Raw genomic sequence first — 19,416 nt, 5'->3', positions numbered from 1 at the left:
ACCTCTCCCCTGGACTAGTAGTCACAGATCAATGGGTCCCTCTGCTTCCCAATTTTCCTAATATATTCCTCATATTGCTGTTAGATTATTCTTGTATATAGTCTTCAGTAGGTCACTTCTTTTATTTAGAGCCTCTGACATCTCTTTAGAGCCTGGAAGATAAATCTCAAACTATAAAGGCACTCAAACATTTGCTCCCAGCTTCTTTCTCCAGTTTTTTTTCCTATTTTACTGTACTCCAGTCTTAGTATTCTAAGTATGGTATATGGAAAAAGGAATATTTCAAACAGGAAGCAGAATTAGCAAAGGTATGAAAATATATGATGTATCTGGATTCTCTACCAGATAGACTTCTACTTATCCTTTAATAAAGATTTGACTAAGAAGTCAACCCTCTTTATTACACACTTCTGTCTTCACCCCCTTTCCCTATGAATGCAGATTTTAAGTGCTTATTTCATTGTTTTATAGTTATTTCTGTTCTTACTTGTTATATAGTAGGTCGTGAGCTCCATGATGTTTGAGACAAAATTTATTCATATTTGCATTTCTGATGTCCAATATAGTATGTTGAATATATTGTAGGAGCTGATGTGTTTGTATGAATTTATCATCAGCATAACTAACACTCTCTTGAAAGTCTGGTCCTTTCCAGGATTCCTTAGTGCTGTGGGTCCCCTGAGGCTGCCACTAGGAGGCTCCAAAGCCATCTACATGAGGAAATTTGGTTTGCTTCCAAGTTAGGCAAGGAAATGAAGATGCTTGACAAATCCTTATTAAGAGTTCACATGTCTAAACTTTTGTCTTACTTTCTTTAGAATTGTTTTGTTTTCTGATATTTAGCAGCTTTGGATTACACATTGTCCATTGGAGAATTTACAGTATATCTAAATGATGCTAAGCCAAAGATCCAAAGAGAAACTTTTCTGGGAAAAGTCCAACCATTGTTAATATAATGAAAACGGTTTGCACAACATTAATGTAACCTGGTAGCCAAGGAGAATGGACTGGAATGCGCATGTGTGAACAATGACGACCTTACTGTAGTGGTCAGTGGGAACAGTAGACAGTGTTGAGTGAGTGTGTATACTGTGTGGCTGTTGCATTCAAAATGACAGTGAGTAGAACAACAAACCTGCATCAGATTTTGTGTTAAGCTTGAGCATTTCTCTGTGGAAACTATTCAGATGATTCAGAAGGCTGCAGCTGTGGGCAACTGGTGACTGACATCTTCATCACAGCAACTTGCCCTCTCATACATCACATCTGCTACAGAGTATTTTGGCTAAAGATCAAACCACCCAGATGACTCATCCCCCCTACATTCCAGATTTGGTGCCCTGACTTCTGTCTTTTCCCGAAACTAAAATCACCTTTGAAAAGCAAAAGATTTCAGACCATCAGTTGGATTCAGGAAAATATGACAGGGCAGTTCATGGCAATTGGGAGAACTGTGTGAGGTCCCAAAGTGTCTACTTTGAAGGGGACTGAGATATCATTGTCCTATGTACAATATTTCTTGTATCTTGTGTCTTCTTCAATAAATGTCTCTATTTTTCACTACATGGCTGGATACTTACTAGACAGACTTCATATGTACATTCTATTCTTAGCCAGTCTGCACATACAGTGAGGGAAAGTCAACTCTCAAATAAGCTCTTAGTTTTTTCAGGCACAGAATGAAGTCAAGTGCTACTGACCCTAATGCAGTGCTTAGGTATTTTTCCTCTTATTCATCAGAAAGCATGTATTAAGTGTAATTGTTGACTACTGTTCTTGCCTGTTATTTATTTAGTTACAAAAGATTTGAAGATATCTGATTGCAATGGACATTGCCATCCAAGATTATTGCTGCTCAATGACCAAATGTGCCAGGCCATTAGCTCTAATTGGCATTCATGATTGCTGCTTTGGTGAAGTAAATTCTAAACCATTTTTTGTAAGATTGTCTCTTTGGCAACCTCCTGTTAATGGAATTAACTAGAACTTCTGAGTGGTTTTTACTATTTGGATGTGAGGAGGAAGAGAGTAGCCCACTGGTGCAAAGCTACATTTATCTCTTTATACATCTATGTTTTCTCTTTCCACATCTGAATTCTGTCTGCACTTCATGCTGAATAAATCTTCTGTAAGGATTTCTCCAGGATGTAACATTCTCTTATTTTGTATGAATTCATACTAAATATTGCAGTTGGAAGAAATTCAGTTGGTCTGGTCCAGTCTTCTACCCTGTGTGTGAATTCTGCCAGCTGTGGATAAAATGGCCCCAGATACACTGAGTAAACCAGCAAATGTCTTGGTTTTGGCCAAGACTGGTTATGTAACTATTCTTGTCTGAGCTCAGTCCCCTTCTAAGAACGAGTGGTTTATGTCAAGCTGTGTGTGTCCCTACTGACAAATATTTATGATTACACAGTCTTTCCTTGAGTCCATTTATTTAGCACTATTGTGAAAAATTAATCGGTATAAAAATATCTTTGTGGATGGTATTTCAGCAGTTACAGATGAAAGAAAAGAAATAGATGTGGTACATCCTGCTGCTTTGTGTAGTTTAGTATTAGCTGCAGTTCTGCAGGAACTCGCACTTGAAAACAGACTCCAAGTTGAATGAATATGAATCATGTGCACAGATGAAAAATTAGGGTTGTGCTTAATACTGTAAGGACAACCTTAGAAATATTTGGCAGATAGCCATGGCTGGTGTGGCTCAGTGGATTGAGGGCCAGCCTGTGAACCATAGGGTCACTGGTTTGATTTCCAGTCGGGACACATGCCTGGGTTGTGAGTCAGGTCCTCAGTAGGGGGCATGCAAGAGGCAACTACACATTGATATTCTTCTCCCTCTCTTTCTTCCTCCCTTCCACTGTCTAAATAAATAAATAAATAAATAAATAAATGTCTTTTAAAAAGTGAAATGGTTAGCAGATGAATGATTTATTCTGAGTTTTTTATGGGAAGTCTCTGTTTCTGGGTTCAGCCTTCCACCCAATTTTATTGCTTGCTTTCATGAGCATTCTTGAGGTGGAACAATGGTGTCTTCACCTTGGAATTACGTAAGACTAGAGAAATACTGCAGACCTCAGAAGAGGAAGTCAGAGCAGAGACTTGAATATTTATGGACATCTGCTGAGTAAGCATATATATTTGCGTACATTTAGTAGAAATAGATAAAAAAAAACTTGCAGAGGTGGTTTCTGCCAGGGTGTCATTTATTTTGCTGGGTGATATATAGTGGGAAGAGCACCAGCAGTTAGGGGGTCTAAGTTCTAATCTTTGCTTAGTACAAAATACTGTGCAATCAAAACACTGGGCAAGCTCTGGTCAGGTGGCTCAGTTGGTTGGAACATGGTCCTCTACGCCAAAAATGTTGTGAGTTTGATCCCCAGTCAGGGTGTGTACAGGAGGTAGCTGACTGGTGTTTCTTGTTCACATTGATGTTTCTTTCTCTGTCCCCTTCCCCTCTCTCTAAAATCAATAAACATATCCTTGGGTGAGGATTAAAAAAAGTGCTGGGCCAATCACTTCATCCCTGACCCCAGTTTCCTTATCTGTGACTTAAGACTATTCTACCATTTATCCATCATTCTAGAGTAGGAGTCATCAAAGTATATGGCCTGCAGGGCAAATGTTGCCACCATCTGTTTTTATAAAGTTTTATTAAGACACAATCATGCCCATTTATTTATGCATTGTCTCTTGCTGCTTTTGCATTACAACAGTAGAATTGAGTAACACCATCAGAAGCTGTATGGCCCACAAAACTTAAAATATGTACTGACTCTTATAGAAAAAGTCTGCCAACCTATGCTCTGGAGAACATTTTTTAAAATGGGTTGGGGATTTCCCATCATTGACACTAGGGATGCAACTTGTATCTGGGGGCCAAGAATGTCAAATGTCCTACAGGATATAATGAATAACTTTTCCTTTAAATTACAGTAGCTCTCTCCTGGAAATTCCTTCCCTATTTTTGATTTTAAGGGGAGCCATTTTTAAAAGCTGTATCAATTCTTTTAGACTACTAGGGCAACAATTTTCCAAGTTAAATTAATTAGGAACTTTTTAACCATTCCGCATAACCTGAAAAAGAATATCAACTAAGATATCCACCAAGAATCTAAATCAGTTATTATGCTTAATGGTGAGAAAGTCAGGAACAAGCCAACTAAACCCTCAGTTCACCTTTGTACTGGAGGTTCTAGCTGGCACAATAATATTAAGAACAGTGAGAGACTTCTGCCAAGATGCAGGTGTAGGTGGAAGCACGGCATCTTCTCACACAACCAAGTTTAAAAAGAACAAAGTTTTAGCAACAAAAATGCAGCCAAACCACAAAAAATTGAACTACCCAGAAGTCTGACAATAACGAAACCTTCAGCCAAACTGGTAAGAGGGGCAGAGCCAGCAGCAGAGCAGGGTTGTGCAGGAAAGATCCACTGGACCAACCAGGGCACGCAACCCAGGTGTGCCAGCAACCGTGGGTGGATCCCAGGTGTGGAGTAGTGGGCAGACCCACTGAGGGTGCAAGGCGCTGGACTCACTGAGGGCTGACCATAGTCACACATTCGAGCTTAGATAAACCAGTGAGGGAGCGAAGCGATGAGACAGATTTTGCAGGCCCCAGTGGCGGAAAGTGGCAGAGGGAACCGCCATTGTTCTTCTCTGACCCCACCCCCACATATAGCATCACAAACCAGCGAACTGGGTGGCCTAGCCCTGGTGAACACCTCCTTGTACCTAACAGGTGCGAACAGAGCAAAAACATGGCTCAAGAACAACTCAGAGCCCCAGAGACAATAAATCTAAGCGATGAAGAAATAGCAAAACTTTCACATGCACAGTTCAAAACACTGGTGATCAGGATGCTCACAAAACTGATTGATTATAGTCACAAATTAGAGGAACATATGAAGGCTAAACTAATTGAAATGAATGGAAATGCACAGGAAACCAATAGTTATGGAAAGGAAACTGGGACTCAAAGGAGTGGACCAGAAAGAGGAAAAACATGACCAAACAGAAAAGGATGAAGAAACAAGAATTCAAAAAAAAATGAGGAGAGGCTTTGGAACCTCCAGGATATCTTTAAACGCTCCAACATCCAAATTATAGGGGTACCAGAAGGGGAAGAAGAACAGCCAAGAGTGGAAAACTTATTTGAACAAATAATAAAGGAGAATTTCCCCAATCTGGCAAAGGAAATAGACTTCCAGGAAATCCAGGAAGCTTAGAGAGTCCCAAAGAAGTTGGATCCAAGAAGGAACACACCAAGGCACATCATCATTATATTAGCCAACATTAAAATGAAGGAGAGAATCCTAGAAGCAGCAAGAGTTAAAGGGACAGTCACCTACAAAGGAGTTCCCATCAGACTGTCAGCAGATTTCTCAAAAGAGACCTTACAGGCAAGAAGGGGCTGGAAAGAAGTATTCCAAGTCATGAAAACCAAAGACCTATATCCAAGATTGATCTATCCAGCAAAGCTTTCATTTAGAATGGAAGGACAGATAAAGTGCTTCTCAGATAAGATCAAATTCAAGGAGTTCATCATCACCAAGCCCTTATTATATGAAATGTTAAAGGGACTTACCTAAGAAAAAGAAGATAAAAAAGATGAACAGTGAAAGGACAGCAAACTCACAGTTACTAAGAACCACACCTAAAACAAAAGCAAACTAAGAGGACAGCTAGATCAGGAGCAGAACCATAGAAATGAAGATCACATGGAGGGTTAGCTACAGGGGAGTGGGAGAAGGAGAAGGTGGGAGAAGGTACAGAAAATAAGTAGCATAGACAGTAGGTAGAAAATAGATAGGGGGGAGGGTAAGAATAGTAGAGGAAATATAGAATCTAAAGAACTTGAGACATGTGGTCACAAACTAAAGGGGGGGAATGGTGGGGGAGGGGTGTGCAGGGTGGAGGGGAGTGAAGGGTGAGAATAGAACTGTAATGGCATAATCAATAAAATGTATTAAAAAAATAAAATGAAAAAAAAAAGTGAAAAGTCAGAGGTTTTACTCTACATGCAAGCTAACCAGGTATGCTGCCAGAGTCACATGGATGCTGGCAGAAGATATGAGACTCCTGTGTCAGACACAACACAGTTTATTTTTTATAGCAATTTCTGTGGTAGAGTATCAGCACATTTTTGAACTCTTTTGCTGCATCTCAGTTCTCAAAGGACAATAAAAATGCTAAGCGATACTTGCACATGCAGTGGGTTGTGTAACAGGAGGGGAACCCTGAAATTAGGGAACCTGAATCTTTTATATTGAGAAGTAAACAGTCCTGCCCTTTACCCCAGATGGGAATACTATTTTTATTATATTGGATACTAAGCATTCCTTCCCTTTGATCTGGAAGGAGGTATCTCTTTCTTTTGAAACTGTTCAGTACACAAACAGCTTTGAACAAAGGCAGCCAATGTCTCCGATTGTAAGGTAAGCAGAAATGGAAGAGTCCTATGTCTTCCAACAAATAAGAAAAGTAAATAAAATATAAGAATTAATAAGGAAGAAACAAACTTGTTTTTATTAGCAGATGTATAATTGGTTACATAAAGAATTCATGAACATCTAGTCACAAATGGTTAGAAATAATAACAGAGCCAAGATTGCTAAATTCAAGCTTTATATAACAAACCAGGTGCATTTTAATAAACTATGGATAATTTAGAACTTAGTATAAATCATACACAGTTTATACTTTAGTATAAAAATAATGCCAGAAAAAAACATAGTATGTTTGAATAAGTCTAAGAAATGTACTAAATTTTAATAGAAAACATTGTAAAACCTTTTCGAAAAACATTAAAGAAGACCTACATAAAAATGCATAATGTCATGAACAGGAAGACTATCTTGAAATTGTCTCCAAATTAATTTATAACTTCCGTGCAGTATAAACTCCTACAAGCTCTGTGTGTGTGCATGTGTGTGTGTGTCTAACTTATTTAACAGGCTGATTATCTCAATAGAGCATAGAAAGCATTTAATAAAATTTAATATTCATTCATGGTAAAAACTACCAAGCTAAGAAGAATAAGGAAGTTCTTTAACCTGGTAAGAAGTATCTTACCAGGTTACAATGTTACAGTAACATTAAGAATGTTAATGTTACTGTAACATACAATGTTACAGTAACAAGTAACATTCTTAATGATAAATGACTGAATACTACCTAAGATTGAGAAATTAGGATGTTCACTCTCGCCATTTTTATTCAACATTATATTTGAAGTTCTAGCCAGTGCAATAAGGCAAGACAAATAAAAGGCATATGGATTGGAAAGGTAGACATAAAATTGTCTCTATTTGCTGATAACATGATAATCTACCTTAGAAATCCTAAAGAATCTGTAAAAAAAGTTCCTAGAACAATTAGTTTGTCAGTGCTGGAGAATACAATGTTAATAAAGGAAACTGAATTATATTTCTATATATGTACTTAGCATTGGAATTTGAAATTTACAAAAACTAACATTTATAATAGCATCAAAAGGTATCAGTCTAACAAAATGTATACAGAATGTTATGCTGAACACTATAAAACTGTGATGAAAGAAATCAAATGAAGAGAGCTATAACATATTGATGGATTAGAAGATTCAATATTTTCAAGAATAAATTCTTCCTAATATGTAATTCATAGATTCAGCTCAATTCCAATTGAGGCCACAGAAAATACACATACACTCAAAGGAACTAGAATAGGCAAAATAATTTTGAAAAAGAAGAGCAAAGCTGTTCTTCTGTGATAACAGAATCACATTACCTGATTTCAAGGCTTACTATAAAGCCACAGTAATTGAGGGAATATGGAGTTGGTAAAGGAAAAATGCATAGATCAGTGGGATAGAATAGAGAGACTTAGAAATAGAGGCACACATATAATGTGAACTGATTTTTGACAAAGGTACAAAGGCAGTTCAATGCAGAAAAGAAGTCTTTTCCACAAATGGTACTGGAACAATTTGAAGTTCCTATTGTCAAAACATAAACCTTGATGTATGCTTCACACTTTTATAAACATTGTTTCAAAGTTGATCATATACCTAAATATAAAACACAAAACTTCTAGGACAAAAGGTAGGAGAAATCTGTGTGACCTTGGAATTGAAAAATTTTAAGATACAATATCAAAAGTATGATACATAAAATAAAAAGTTGATAAACTATATTTTATCAAAATTAAAACATTTGCTTGGTGAAAGTCCCAGTAAAGAGAATGAAAAATGGAGCAACAGGCTGGGAGCAAGTTTTTGCATGTGTGTTGGCTGTTGTCAGTTTTTAATTTGACAATCTGAGGGAAAAGAGGTCAGTGTCTCTGACTAAATAGTCAGTATTGCCTGTTTTCAAAATTCTTGTGGCACACTGGTTGAAAATCACTGAGTTAGAGGTGATTTATTTTAATTTATTGGGATGACACTGGTTAATAAAACCACACATGTTTCAAGTATTCAATTTAATAAAACATCATTTGCATACTGAATTGTATGCTCACCACCCAAAGTCAAGTCTCTTTCCATGACCATTTATCTTCCTATGCCCACTTCCATCTCCCCCCACATCCCTTTTTTCTGGTGATCACCATATTGTTGTCTGTGTCTCTGTGTGTCATATATATATTCTTTTTGCTTAATGCCTTCACTTTTTTCACCAAGTCCCCCAACTCCACTCTCTTCTGATAGCTATTAGTCTGTTCTATGTATCTCTGCTGCTGTTTCTATTTCATTTGTTACATTATTTTGTTGATTAGATTCTACATATAAGTGAGATCGTATATTTTTCTCTGACTGTCTTGTTTCACTTAGTATAATCTCTATGTCCAGCCATGCTTTTGCAAAAGGTAAGATTTTCTTTTTCTATATTTACAATAATTTATTTACATTATTTACAGTAGCCAAATAGCATTTCATTGTGTAAATGTACAACAGCTTTTTTGTCTACTCATCTACTTATGGCACTTGGGCTATTTCCAGGTCTTGGTTATTGTAAATAATGCTGCAACAAATATAGGGGTGCATCTATCCTTTTGAATTAGTGTTTCAGGTTTCTTTGGATATAGTTCCAGTAGTAAAATTGCTGGGTTATGAGACAGTTTCATTTTTAATTTTTTGAGGTACCTACATATTTTCCACAGTGGCTGCACCAATCTGCGTTCATACCAACAGTGCACAGGGTTCACTTCCATCCACATCCTCCCCAATACTTCTTGTTTGTTGATTATTGATGATAGCCATTCTGAAAAGCATGAGATGATATGTCATTGTGGCTTTAATTTGCATTTTTCTGAATATTAGTGATGTTGAGCATCTTTTTATATATCTATTGGCCATCTGTATGTTCTCTTTGAAAAAGTGTCTATTCAGATCCTTTGCCCATTTTTTAATTGGATTGTTTGTCTTCTTGGTGTTAAATCATGTAAGTTCTTTATATATTTTGGAAATTGACCCCTTATCTCATGTATCATTGGCAAATATTATCCCATGTAGTGGGGTCCCTTTTCTGTTTGTCCATGATTTCCTTTTCTGTGCAAAAGCTTTTTAGTTCGATGTAGTCCCATTTGTTTGTTTTTCCTTTGTTTCTTTTGCCCAAGGAGATAAATCAGCAAAATTATTGCTACAAGAGATTTTACTGCCTATGTTTTCTTCTAGGATTTTTATGTTTCATGACTTCTATTTTGAGCTTATGCTTGTGTATGGTGTAAGTTGGTAGTCTAGTTTCATTTTTTTGCATGTTCCTATTTAATTTTGGGAGCAAATATTTTTAGAATCACAAATCTGATAAAGGATTTGTATCCAGAACTTACAGAGAACTTTAAAAATAAAAAAAATGGAACTGAGTTAATTACAGGCAAAAGAATATGAACAGACACTTCATGTAAGGACATATTTGGATAAAAACATAAGTATATAAAATATGTTAAATATCATTGTTATTAGTGAATGGAAATTAAAACTGCAATGAGGTATCACTACAGACCTATTAGAATATCTGACAAACAGATTGACAACACTGAGTGCTGCTGTGAATGTGGAGCAGCTGGATCTCTTATTGAGTGCTGAGAATTAAAATTAGTACAACTACTCTAGAAAAGAGTTTGACAGTTTCCTATAAAGCTAAACATCCACCTATATGGCCCTGTAGTCTTGCTTCTAGAAATTTACCCAAGTCAATTGAAAACTTATGTTAATGGGAAAACCTGTACATGCATGTTTGTAGAAGCTTTATTCATTGCCCCAAATTGGAAACAACCCAGATTTCCTTCAGTGGGTCCCTACCAATAGTTTTGTGTTTTTCAGAATGTTGTATCAATGGAATACTATTCACTAATAAAAAATAATTAATTATTGATTCACAATAACATGGATGAATCTTAAATAAATTTTGCTAAGTGTATGAAGCTATATCCCAAAGGCTACATATTGTGTGATTCCACTGATACGACTTCTGAAAATGACAAAGTTACCTGTAAGGACAGAAACCTCAAACCAGAAAACAACAGATCAATGTGTGCTGGTGAGAATGGAAGAAGGAATTGATGATGTAGGGGTATTGTGAAGGAGTTTCTTGGCTGATCAGTGTGTTTTGTGTGGTAATGAGCTAGTGGAAACATGATTCTATGCAATTTTTAAAAGTCATGAAATTGTTAATGTAACAAAGAGTGAATATCACTCTCTTCAAATTTTGAAAAATCAACCAGGATGTTGGGGAAACCAAAGATGGAATGTAGATTTACAGGTGAATCTAACTGTATTACAATGAATGACACAATTCCACTGAAGGCTTGCAGAAGAAAGGAGCTGATCTAAATAGCTTTATTTTGATGACACTGTAAGGCTAATGAAAAAAGAACTGAAGCAAAATTCTGAACTGAAAAATGATAAATTTGTTTCTCTGCATGTATGCTACTGTTGAGCAAATAAGTAAATGTATTGTTTTTTTAATATATTTTATTGATTATGCCATTACAGTTCTATTCCCCCTTTCATTCCCCTCCACCCTGCACACCCCTTTCCCCCACCATTTTCCCCCTTTAGTTTGTGACCACATGTCTCAAGTTCTTTAGATTCTATATTTCCCATGCTATTCTTGCCCTCCCCCCTGTCTATTTTCTGCCTACCGTCTGTGCTATTATTTTCTGTACCTTCTCCCACCTTCTCATTCTCCCACTCCCCTGTAGCTAACCCTCCATGTGATCTTCATTTCTATGGTTTTGCTCCTGATCTAGCTGTCCTCTTAGTTTGCTTTTGTTTTAGGTGTGGTTGTTAATAACTGTGAGTTTGCTGTCCTTTCACTGTTCATCTTTTTTATCTTCTTTTTCTTAGGTAAGTCCCTTTAACATTTCATATAATAAGGGCTTGGTGATGATGAACTCCTTGAATTTGATCTTATCTGAGAAGCACTTTATCTGCCCTTCCATTCTAAATGAAAGCTTTGCTGGATAGATTAATCTTGGTTGTAGGTCTTTGGATTTCATGACTTGGGATACTTCTTTCCAAAAATATGGAATGCTTTATGAATTCGTGTGTCATCCTTGCGCAGGGGCCATGCTAATCTTCTCTGTATCATTCCAATTTTAGTATATGTGCTGACGAAGGGAGCACAGTAAATGTATTGTTGATAAGCATAATTCTCATTGTCAGAGAAAGAAGTTACAATTAAATAAATGGAAATGCTAGAATGAACTCTTTGGTACTGGATTAGAGTTGGAGGCATCAATATGAACCAATGTGTTCTTTTCTCCTTTTAATAGATACACAGGTAAATACATATAGAAATGTACATAAGTTGTATACACCAGTTAGTAAATATATACACTTTTCATAGTTCTGTCTATAAGAGGGCCTAGAGGTAATGGCAGCCCAGTAGCAATGAGCACATGTTGTGCTCGATACTAGTTTTTAAATACCATTCTTTTTTCATGTCTGTGTCAAACCGATACTGTTTTTCAACCTCTCTAAAAACCGATCATCCATGGCATAATATAAAAAAGGAACACAGGGTTTAACTGTAGTAGGGTAGATAAAGTAGTGACAACTAACCAATGTCCTGTAAATACTTATTTTGGTAATGGCCCACAAAGTTAACATTCAGAGAATTCAACATTTACAATGAAATAACTCATGAAAATTAAACTATATATTTTTCCATTTTGAGGTAAAATATATAAATTAAGATAATATCTTTTTATATCACTTGAAAAATGTCTGTATACTGAAGCTGCTACAGTGTGTAAGATACATACAGCATTTAGAAAACAGATGGTCATACATCGTTCTTTTCAGATATGTACATATAAAGATGGAAATCAACATTTGTAGCATGAATAGGTTTGACTAGCAAATGTCACCCATGTAGGTATATTGTTTGATCAACAAAGTATGTCCTTGATTCTGATTACCATTATAAGTGAATAATGTGTAAATTAATATTGTGTAATCAACAAAGTATGCCCTTGATCCTAATTATATTATAACTGAATAATCTGTAAATTAATATGTATAATCAACAAAGTATGCCCTTGATCCTAATTATATTATAACTGAATAATCTGTATATTATATCATGAGTTATAATCCCCCATCTATCCCCTGTAATGCATGGTGATTCTAAAAAGAAACACAACTACACATGCCACATCAATAGTTTCTCTAGATCTCCAAAGAGGGCTATTTTTCTTTAAAGGCTCTTCTTTCAAGTCTTTCATCATATCTGTATGAACAAAGCCTGGTGTAACTACATTCATTTTAATTTTCTTTATTGCTACTTTTTAGGAAGAACAAGTGAAAATCCAACCAATTCACTTTACTGGCACTGTGCGCAGACTGGCCGGCACTGCCTTTTAAACCAATAATAATACTACAACAACAATATATCCTCTTTGTTGTTGAATCATAGTTTTCATGGAAGCTTTACAGATTAGCATGGAACCCCAAAGGTTAGTATGAACCTTGTTAGGTATCTTCCTTGTTAGGGTATCCTTGTTAATTTCAGTTGCATTTGTCAAGAGTTAGTGGGACCTAAAATTTTCTCTACTTATTCAAATATATTTTTGAACAAAATATTCTTTGGCAACATCACAGCTAAATGTCACCAGCAGCAGCTTTGGCCACTTGCAGATTTCTGATGATGATGGCCAGTTGGTAGTCATTCTGGGCCACAGCCCTGCCAATGCTCCTGGAGCCTCCCAAACCTGCAGACTTTATCCATCTTGGAGCAGGAAGTCACAGATTTGGAGGAAAGAGGGCTAGGATTGGCAGCCCCTTTCCAGATTTGGGCTTTTATAGCACCAAACAAAAAAATTGCTGTGGGAAAAGCACTGCTATACCACTCCTTCTGCACTGGACTCTGGTGTTTAAATACCATTCTTAAAAGGAACAAGACTCTGAGAAAGTGTATGATTTCAGCACTGGGGCAGGGAAAATACAAGATGATTTTAGGACATTTGTGGTATTAGAAAGTAAGGAAGTGCTTCAAAAGAACACAGAAGCTGACCTGAGAAAGCTCCAAATAGCTAAAGCTGGAACAATTTGTGCAACAAAATAGATGAATATGATTATTTAAAGAATAAAATAAGTGCCCATAAGTCCATACTGATATAAATAATGGTTGAGTAAATAAGTGTAGAAGGGACAGCTTTTTTTATTTTTCACAGAAGAATTTCAATTAATAAGTATAGAAGGGATGAGAAAGATAAAATCACCTTTGGAATACTAGAGGAATAATTGCTGTAGGAAATATCCACTAATGAATGTTGAAATTAATGGATAAAAGTTTCCAGAAAAGTGTGGTATTATAGCCTCAAAATTTCTTCCATAAAATATTAATTACCAAAGCAAAATAGTAACTTTACAGTGGAAAAACCTATCAACCACCTTAATTAAGTGATCAAGGTTAATATCATTAGTAACACCTAAGAATACCTGTGGTATCCTTCCCCAAATCCATAATTTATAAAAAACTATAAAAACTTCAACCAACCCCAAATGAGGGACAGTCTGGACACTTTTCTACAATGACTGACCAGTACTGTCAAAAATTGCAAAAGTCATGAAAGACAGGGAGAGACTGAGGGACTGTCACAGTTCAGAGGAGTTTAGAGATGTAGAAACTAATGCAATGTGGGATTCTGAATCAGATTCTGGAGTACAAAAAGAATTCTAATAGAGAAAGTGGTAAAATCTAGAAAAATCTTTAGTTACTGTATTTGTAGCAATATCGATTACTTAGTTTTTTACAAACTTGGTTATAAAAAGTAAACTAATATTGTATGTTTTTTATGCATTTAATAAATGCATGCACACATATCCATCCCTCCGCCCATCCATCCAATTATTTACAAGATTTGGGATGGTGGTTATTTTTCTGAGGGTAGAGAGAGGAAGGAGAATGTCATTGCAGAGAGGCAAGCAGAGGGCTTCAAGTATTTCTGAATTTTATTTCTTTAAACAAATACAAAGCAAACATGGTAAAATATTATAAAAGGATAGAACTGAGTGAGGGTACATGGGTGTAAGTGGGTAGTCTTTCTACATTTCTCTGAACATTATATAATTAAAGTGAAAATGAAGAATTTTTCCCCCTAAAAGTGATATGCTGAATGCCTTGGAGATCCATGAATCTGGAGTTGTGGATGCTGGCTTGCACTATTTTAATTTCCAGATAAGAGGTACATAGTATTAACTGAAATTGAAAAGAAGGGGGCAACTGTAAGAGACATTTTGAAGCCAGAGTGGTAAGTTTGATGACTTGAAGGGGAAGGAAGAGAGAGAGGAATAAAAGATGATTAGGGGTCAGAAACTAGGGACTAGGGAAATTATGTGGTTGTCTGAATTAGGGAAATTAAAGGGTGAGCCAACTGGAGGGAGAATAGAGTAGATCATGAGCACTTAGGTTTAGGGGTCTAGGCTCTCATTGCTGAGGTTCTTCTAGAAATTGATTTTTTTCAAAGAATTACCTGTTTGGTTCCTGATTTCTGTATATCCTGATTCTCTACATTCTTGTTAATAGTTGGCATTTTAGCCTTTTGTATTATAGTCATTCTAGTGGGTAGCATATCTTTGTGGTTTTAGTTTGCATTTTCCTAATGACTAATGATATGCATTTTCATGTGCTTATTAGAACATTTAACATATTTGTGTAACTCCTTTTGTGAAATGTCTATAATAATCCTATTTATATAGGATTATTCCTATTTATATAGGAATAATCCTATTTATATAGGATTATTATATTTTTATTAAGTTGTAAAAGTTTTCTTTATATTTTTATTGCCTATATTATTTTCAAATATTTTCTGTTTATATCTTTTCATTTTCTTCAAATTTGAAAAGTATTATTTTCAAATGAATTAAATTTATTGGGACAACATTGGTTAATATGATTATAGAAGTTTCAAGTGTACATTTCCTGATACATGATCTGTACATTGCATCGTGTGTCCACCACTCAAAGTTAAATGATCTGTCAACATACATTTGGTTCCTTTTACTCTTTACTACATTTCCTCACCCCCTCCTTCTGGTACCCAACATAGTGTTGTCTGTGTCTATGAGCTTCAGCTTTATATTTCACATATGAGTGAAATCACGTGGTTCTTAGGGTTTTTTTACATTTTTAAGTTCTTAGCTTTTTCTGACTGACTTATTTCACTTAGTGTAATTTCAAGTTACGTTTATGTTGTCACATTATTTTGTCTTTACTTACGGCTGAATAGTATATATGTACCGCGTCTTTTTTGAAAAAGATTTTGTTTATTTTTAGAGGGAGGGAAAGGGAAGGAGAGAGGGAGAGAAACATCAATGTGTGGTTACCTCTCATGTGCTCTCTACTGGGGACCTGGCCCATAACCCAGGCATGTGCCCTGACTGAAAAGGTCAAATTGGCGACCCTTTGGTTCACAGACCAGCACTCAATCCACTGAGCCACACCAGCCAGAGCTGTACCACATTCTCTTTATTCAGTCATGTATCAAAGAACACATTAGTTATTTCCATGTCTTGGCAAACAATGAATAATGCTGCAGTGAACATATGGGTACATATATCTTTGCAAATAAATGTTTTCAAATTTTTCAGGTGGTTACCCAGAGGGAGGATTGCTAGGTTATATGGTAACCATATTTTTAATTTTTTTGAGGAAATTCTGCCCTGTTTTTCATAGTGGCTGTACCAGTTTTCATTCCTATCAGCAGTGACAGTTCCTTTTTCTTCACAACCTCTCCAATTTATTATTTGTCTAGTTGATAATGGCCATTCTAAGAGGTGTGAAGTGGTATCTCATTGTTGTTTTGAGTTGCATTTCCCTAAGGCAAGTGAAATGGAGCATCTTTTCATATATCAGTTGGCCATTTGGATGTCTTCTTGGGAGAAATGTCTGTTCAGGTCTTCTGCCCAGTTTTTAAATTGGGTTGTTTGTTTGCTTGGTGTTGAGTTGTATGAGTTCTTTATATATTTTGGATATTAGCCCTTTATTGGAGCTGCTGTTTACAAGTATCTTCCCCTACTTGGTTGCGTTTTTGTTTTGTCGTCAGTTTCTTTTGCTGTGTGGGAGCTTTTTCATTTGATAGAGTCTCATTCATTTATTTTTGCCTTTACTTCCCTTGCCTTTGGGGTCAAATTCATAAAATGTTCTCTAAGACCAAGATCCTTAAGTTTAGTACCTATGTTTTCTTCTATGTACCTTATTGTTTTATATCTTATATTTAAGTCTGATCCATTTCAAGCTAATTTTTATACATGGGGACAGACTGTAGTATAGTTTTGTTCCTTTGCGTGTAGCTTTCCCATTTTCCCAGCACCATTTGTTGAAGAGGCTTTCTTTACTCCTTTGTATATTTTTGGCTTCTTTGTCAAAAATTATTTGCCTGTATACCTGTGGGGTTTTATTTCTGGGCTCTCAATTCTGTTCTATTGGATTATGTGTCTGTTTTTCTGCCAATACCATCCTGTTTTGGTTATGGTTGCTCTGTAGTATAATTTAAAACCAGGTAGTGTGATACCTCTGGCTTCATTCTTTTTTTCTGAGGATTGCTTTGGCTCTTCGGAGTCTTTTGTGGTTCCTTACAAATCCGATGATTTTTTTGTTTTATTTCTTTAAAAAATGTCATTGGGATTTTGATGGGGAATGGATTAAATCTGTATATTGCTTTGGGAAATATAGACACTTAAACTATGTTGATTCTTCCAATCCATCAATAGGGAATATCTTTCCAGTCCATTATGTCTTTTTCAGTATCTTTTAATAATACATTGTAGTTTTCAGTATATAGGTCCTTCACATCCTTTGTTAAATTTATTCTTAGGTATTTTTTTCTTTTTGTTGGAGTTGCAAAAGGATTTTTTTCATTTTTCTTTTTCTGAAATTTCATTGTTATTATATAGGGGTGCAGTGGATTTTTGTAAATTGATTTTGTATACTGTAACGTCACTGTATTTATTGTTTCCAATAGTTTTTTTGTAGTCTTTAGGGTTGTTTATATACAGAATCATGTCACTTGCAAAAAGTGACACTTTTACTTCTTCTTTCCCAATTTGTATGCCTTTTATTTCTTTCTCTTGCATGATTGCTCTGGCTTGGTCTTCCAGTACTATGTTGAGTACGAGTGGTGACAATGGACTGCCTTGTCTTGTTCCCAGTTTTAGAGGAAAAACTTTCAGTTTTTCACCTTTGATTATGATATTAGCTGAGGGGTTGTCATATATGGCCTTTATTATACTGAGGTACTTTCTGCCTATACCTATTTTATTGAGTGTTTTAATAAAAAATGGATGTTGTATCTTATTCAGTGCTCTTCTGCATCTATGGATAAAATCATATGATTTTTATTCTTTGTTTTGTTAATGTAGGTGTATCACGTCAATTGATTTGTGTATGTTGGACCACTGTTGTGCCCCTGGAATGAACCCCAGCTGATTGTTGTATTATTTTTAATGTATTTTTGTATTTGGTTTGCTTGTGTTTTTGCATCTGTAGTCATTAGAGATATTGGTCTGTGGTTGTCCTTGTGTTATCCTTGCCAGATTTTTGTATTAGGGTTATTTTGGTCTCATGAAAAGTATTAGGGAGTATTGCCTCTTCTTCAGTTTTTTATTTATATGTTGATTTGAGAGAGAGAGAGGAAGAGATTTCTTATTCTACATATTGATGAATTCATTGGTTGATTCTTGTATGTGCCCTGACCAAGGATCAAATCTGTGTCCTTGGAGTATGGGCGACAACACTCTACTTGAACCTAATGAGCTACATGGCCAGGGCATCTTCATTGTTTGGGAAGAGTTTGAGAAGGATAGCTATCAAATCTTCTTTAAATGTTTGGTAGAATTCACTAGTGAAGCCATCTGGTCCTGGACTTTTATTTTTTGGGAGGTTTTTGATGGTTGTTTAAATTTCCTAAGTGTTGGTCGGTCTATTTAGATTTTTCTAGTTCTTCATGCTTCAGTTTAGGAAGGTTATGTATTTCTAGGAACTTAACCATTTCTTCTAGGTTATTGAAGTAATTTGGTGGCATATAGTCTTTCGTAGTATTCTAGTATGATCTTTTATGTTTCTGTGATGTCTGTGGTAACTTCTCTTTCATTTCTTGTTTTGTTTATATGAATCTTTCTCTTTTTTCCTTAATGAGTCTAGCCAGGGATTTGTTGCTTTTATTAATCTTTCAGAGAACCAGCTCTTTGTTGTATTAAGGTTTTGTATAATCTTTTTGTTCTCTATTTCATTCAATTCTGCTATATCTTTTATTACTTCCTTTCTTCTGCTGACTTTAGGCTGCTTTTGTTCTTTTACTAGTTCTTTAAAATGTAAAGTTGTTTACTTGGGATTTTTCTTGTTTCTTTCCATTTTCTTAATGTGTATCTGTTTGAATACAAGGCCTGTGCCTTCAACTATATTATATTGTCTCACATAATGTCAGAGAAAGTACTTAACTTTGTAGTTGTCAGGCTTTGATGACTATACTGAAATCATTTTATTGTACCTCTGTCATCCAGTGTCAGCTAGACTATTTCTAGGAACAGGAAACTCACTCCATCTTCAAGTAGCTCTTTTCCTCACATGACAGCTTCTGTTTTTACAGTTTTCTCATGTGGAGCTGAAGGGTATGTTTTTTAGTTATTCCCATAACATTTGATTTTTGAGATTTACATGGAACAAGTCAGTTGTCTCTTCTCTATGAAAACAATTTTTCTTTTGTATTTTCTATTTAAAAAATATATTTTATTGATTATGCCATTACAGTTGTTCTATTTCCCCCTTCATTCCCCTCCACCCTGCTCACCCCTCTCCTACCATTCCCCCCTTTAGTTTATGACCATGTGTCTCAAGTTCTTTAGATTCTATATTTCCCATACTATTCTTGCCCTCCCCCCTATTTTATATCTACCATCTATGCTACTTATTTTCTGTACCTTCTCCC

The 19,416-nt window shown here is 35.7% G+C and overlaps 1 protein-coding gene, 1 non-coding gene and 1 pseudogene across 2 annotated transcripts in view; 1 reads left to right on the top strand and 2 right to left on the bottom strand.

Annotated features, from left to right (window-relative positions):
* HPSE2 (heparanase 2 (inactive)) overlaps nt 1-19,416 on the top strand; it is a 670,997-nt gene that overhangs the window by 52,713 nt on the left and 598,868 nt on the right. The window lies entirely within an intron of this gene.
* On the bottom strand, nt 11,502-11,608 carry LOC119044566 (U6 spliceosomal RNA). The gene has a single exon (XR_005081640.2). It is a non-coding gene; the product is annotated as a U6 spliceosomal RNA (small nuclear RNA).
* On the bottom strand, nt 12,563-13,214 carry LOC119044548 (3-oxoacyl-[acyl-carrier-protein] reductase-like; annotated as a pseudogene).

This window comes from Artibeus jamaicensis, unplaced genomic scaffold, assembly GCF_021234435.1.
Source record: "Artibeus jamaicensis isolate MK-2021 breed Jamaican fruit bat unplaced genomic scaffold, CSHL_Jam_final contig_252, whole genome shotgun sequence".
In the NCBI taxonomy this organism is placed as follows: domain Eukaryota; kingdom Metazoa; phylum Chordata; class Mammalia; order Chiroptera; family Phyllostomidae; genus Artibeus; species Artibeus jamaicensis.
The sequence above is the reverse complement of the archived record's forward strand: the minus strand, read 5'-3'. Positions and strand labels throughout refer to the sequence as shown.